At 39.9% G+C, this 4,883-nt stretch overlaps 1 non-coding gene across 1 annotated transcript; it reads left to right on the top strand.

The window, feature by feature from the left end:
• The first annotated feature begins 2,826 nt into the window (after window positions 1–2,826).
• Window positions 2,827–2,898, top strand: trnap-cgg (transfer RNA proline (anticodon CGG)). Its single transcript has one exon. It is a non-coding gene; the product is annotated as a tRNA-Pro (tRNA).
• Window positions 2,899–4,883: the final 1,985 nt, after the last annotated feature.

Genomic DNA, 4,883 nt, shown 5'->3' on the forward strand with positions numbered 1-4,883 from the left:
CTGGGCAACACACACACACACACACACACACACGCAGACACACCCACATACAGGGCAATTTAGAAAAGCCAATTAACCTAACCCACATGTCTTTGGATGGTGGGAGGAAACCAGAATGCCCAGAGAAAACCCACGTGGACACGGGGAGAACATCCAAACTACATAGTATAGCAAAAAATTTTTAATAAAAATGTCTAATATATTTATAATTTGTAATAATCATATAACAATAACATAATCAATAATTTGATAATAGATTGTTTATAATGGACACTTAAAATAAAGTGTTAGCATAATAGCTAATGTATGTTATCCATCTGTATGTAATGCTGTTGTCCTATAAGTCCTTACATTTGTAAACTGGGATTTTTGAAATAACCATTACTTATTTTGTGAAAAAACAGGGAAACAGAAATAAGGAATGAGTAACTATTACTTATTTCTTCATACTACTAGAATCAGAATTCACAGAAAAAGTAATAAACAAGAAAGATAAAAATAAATAACCATTATTTATTTTTCAAAAAACAGGAACCAGAAAAAAATAAGTAAACTTTACTTATTTTGCAGAAAAATAAAATAAAACAGTTTATTATTAATATATTGAGGAAACAGTGAAAAATAAGGAATCTACTTCATAGAGGTTCTGAAATCTGCATACTTCTCATGGCTGGAAAGGAAACTGGAAGCCTTTTGACACATTTCTTGACTTTGATTGAAGATTTTCTAGTATTTTAATCAGACCTCCTGCCAGAATATATTCTGCAGTGGGTTTCAGAATGGGCTGCCAAAACTGCGTAATCTCCTCCACCAACCTTTCCTGGTTTTCCTTTGTTTGGTAAAACTGCATTTATGGAAGATACCCTTACAAAAATAAAATATTAAAAATATATATATTATTCTGAAATATGAAATGTATTTTAATGTATTAATGTGTTTTATAAATTTGCAGACCATTTTATAATATATGGTGAAAATATACTTTTAAATATCAATTGCAGTTTTAGTATGTCACTTGATACAGAAATATGGTCAAATACACTATATTATACAATACAAATATTGCTTAATATAATTTAAGTATATTCAGAATTATATGTAAATATACTGTAACATCTACACATGTATTTTATACTAAATATATAAAAATGCATAAATATATGTCCCCTTATAATATACATTTAGTATACTGCTAAATACCCAACAATCTCATATTGCATGTATTGTATACTATGAATATATTAGACTGCAAAAATGTTGCATTCTAAATATACTGGTAGAATATATTTGGATAAACTTCCAAACACATGTATACATGAAGTGTAACTTAAAAAAATTGGGATACTTCAATACTTTAATAGATTTCACTTGGTACTAAAGAAAATGCAATGTACAAACCACCCCCCCCCCCCATGTTTTACTTTAATTATCTAACAGACATCATTTTAAGCAGAATACTGCCTCATTTTAAAAGTACACTAAGAATTAAGCAGTGCAAATAAACTCTGAAATAAAGTGAGTAATAAAAGTCTTCAGCGTACCTTACTGAAATTTGTATGCAGATGATGTATTGTTCTTGGAGCAGTTCTATATAAAAATGTAATCCCTATATTTCATAATATATATGAATATATAGGGCATGTATTACAGATTCATTCAAAAAGGTCTCACTTTAGATTTGAGGAAACACTATTTACTTGTATCAGCGGTCATTCATTTGTCATTAATAGTTCTTCCAATTTCCGACCTTTTAGTTCCAGAGACCAATGTTTTGGTACCAGCTAAAAAAAACAAAAACAAATGTACATTAATTGGACAAATATGAAATATATAGTTACATGTAAAATATGGCCCAATATACAACACTACAATTATTACAATTTACTTGCACTGTAATTACATGGTAACAAGAGTGAATTGACGAAGTAGTTTGTGTATAGTTAATTCAATTATTAAATACTAGTATGGATGATGTATGATTACAGGACGAGCTTAACAAGTAGTATGGCTTATTTACATGTAGTGTGTGTTTTTTAATTTACATATTCATGTAAAATGCTGCCAACCTTTGTGATGTTACCGATGACCTTAAACTCACCCCTTCTTAAAGTGTAACCACATGTGGTGATCAGGTGAGGGTCTGCCTCAAGCAGTTACGCGCTTGCCCAGGAGAACCTAAGATATTGTCTGTTAGCTTTAGCGAGCTTTAGCGCGCTTAACTCGTTGGTCTAGGGGTATGATTCTTGCTGACGGTGTGAGAGGCCCTGGGTTCAACTCTAGGACGAGTCTTCTTGGGGTTGTTTTCCTCTAGCTATCAGAGGGAGCTAGAACCTGTATGTGCCCTGTGGGAGTTGCTGATAGCATGTTCCCCTGTGTCCACCTCCTTTTTGGTTTTCAGTACCTCCCTGCGCTCCGCTCTCTGCAGGTGATTTTCAACTCCTGAGAGGTCCAGGCGATTTTCAATTCATGACAGGTGCGAGCTAGCTCCCTGTGGCTCATTGCTCTAGGGGTATGATTCTTGCTTCGGAGGACATGTAGTGTGTTGTTGAGGAGGAGGAGGACGAAATGTGGTTTTCCGGCTTGTTATGGAGACCTTTGCTGAACGTGTACACTTGAGTTGCACCCAAGGAGAGGCTTTCTTTTCAGTTGTTTGAGGGCCTGCCGGACCATGCTCTCAGTGCTGTCTCACTGGGGATGGGGTTACCGTTCTGGAAAGACACGTCAGCGCTACAGTCCATGCTATCAGTCACTGAGCGTAGGTCTCCCGGTCTGACCCAAGCAGTTACGCACTTGCCCAGGAGAACCTGTAATGCCATCCATTACCTTGGCCTGTTGGTCTAGGGGTATGATTCTCGCTTCGGGTGCGAGAGGTCCCAGGTTAAATTCCTGGACGAGCCCACCTGGACAGGCCTGGCCCTGCTTCGCAGTCACTGAAGCTTTCGTTCGTTCTCTCTCGAGGGCTGGCTTCTGGGCTCCTCTGCACAAGGGGGGGCTTTTGACCTCAGATACTGTTGCCTATGTAGCTGATGGGAAATCAGACTGTCATCTTTTTGTTTTGTTTTCTTTAAAAAAAAAATGTATTTTGCAAGTTTGTTGTTGTTGTTGAGGAGGAGGACGAAATTTGGATTGCCGGCTTGTAATGGAGACCTTTGCTGAACGTGTACACCTGAGCTGCACCCAAAGAGAGGCATTCTTTTCAGTTGTTTGCGGGCCTGCCGGACCATGCTCTGAGTGCTGTCTCACTGGGGATGGGGTTACCGTTCTGGAAAGACACGTCAGCGCTACAGTCCATGCTATCAGTCTGTGAGCGTAGGTCTCCCGGTCTGCCCCAAGCAGTTATGTGCTTGCCCAGTAGAACCTGTGAAGCCATACGTTAGCTTGGCTCGTTGGTCTAGGGGTATGATTCTTGCTTTGGGTGTGAGAGGTCCTGGGTTCAACTCCTGGACGAGCCCCATGCTGTGAAGTTGTCTGTTTTCGTGGCTGGTGACGGTAGTCTTCTTGGGGTTGTTTTCCTCTAGCTATCAGAGGGAGCTAGAACCTGTATGTGCCCTGCGGGAGTTGCTGATAGCATGTTCCCCTGTGTCCTCCTCTGTTTTGGTTTTTGGTGCCTCCCTGCGCTCCGCTCTCTTCAGGTGATTTTCAACTCCTGAGAGGTCCAGGCGATTTTCAATTCATGACAGGTCCAAGCGAGCTCCCTGTGGTTCATTGTTCTATGGGTATGATTCTCACTTCGGGTGCGTGTGGAGGGATAGTTTGAAATTTTTTCTCTCATACCTGTTTTAGTCTCTTGTATACTTAAGAAAGATAAGGTCAAGCTAGAAGGTCAGGCCAGAAGTTAGTTTGATTTCTGTTTGTTTTGTACGATGAGAATCTGGGAGACAATGTCAAACAGTATGAGTGAAGTGCCTGCTCCTTAATCCATGTGTTGATCTATGAACTCTGTCCTATAATGATATATATTCTTTTTTTTTCTTTTCTCCTGTAATTTTATTGTTATTATTTTGTGTGCTTGTATGCCTTGGTAGCTGTGTACAAAACATTACATAGAAAATGGGTGGTTACAGCTCCAGTAAAACGGGTAACCCGCCACCCAAAGGTACAAGTGTAATGTATATGTATGATACTTATGGAAGTGAAGCGGTGTGCGATGTGCACAAGTGGTTTGAGTGGACAGTAGGTGACAGAAAGTTAAGGTTTCCAGAAGATGGGACTTTTGATTCAGATAGACTTGAGCACCTAAAAATGGTTTTGCAAAATAGGGATACAAAGACAGGAAAAGTAAACTGGAAAATATATATGATTTGGAATGATGAGTGTAAATTTAGAAATGAGAAATCAAAACTTGCTAGCTTAAAACATTCATTAGCAACGGAAAAAGAAAAAGGCAAGATTAAATCTAGTTTAAACCAAATGCCTCAAAGACGCATAAAAAAGCAGTCTTCGGCATTAGTAAAAGCCCCAGAGAACGAAGGGGTCTGATGATGATGATGATGACTGGGTCATGCCCCCCCCTCCATATGTCCAAGCGGAGGATGAGGATGCAGCGGTGGCTCAGGCTCCTGCCTTTCAAGCCGCTGCCTCTGCACCCCCATCCCCATACAGTACAGTTGGTAGTGCAGCTACGTCTCCCCGTCCTGCATGTCCTCTTGTTGCCCCAAGCCCTTCAGTGGACACCTCTATGGTCTCTCCGCATCCACAGATGGCTGCGCAATTCTCCTCTCCGTTTCATACAAGAGCTGGCAGGATATACGTGTAGCTGCAGTTGGACACCCAAATGCCCATGCGAGAATTTCCTGGGTAGGCGGGGGGTCCTTCTGTTTATCTTTATCGCCCCTGGTCCTCTAGTGAGCTACGCGCTATAGTTACTAATATCCCTTCAATGC

This window comes from Amia ocellicauda, chromosome 2 (assembly GCF_036373705.1).
Source record: "Amia ocellicauda isolate fAmiCal2 chromosome 2, fAmiCal2.hap1, whole genome shotgun sequence".
Lineage (NCBI taxonomy): Eukaryota > Metazoa > Chordata > Actinopteri > Amiiformes > Amiidae > Amia > Amia ocellicauda.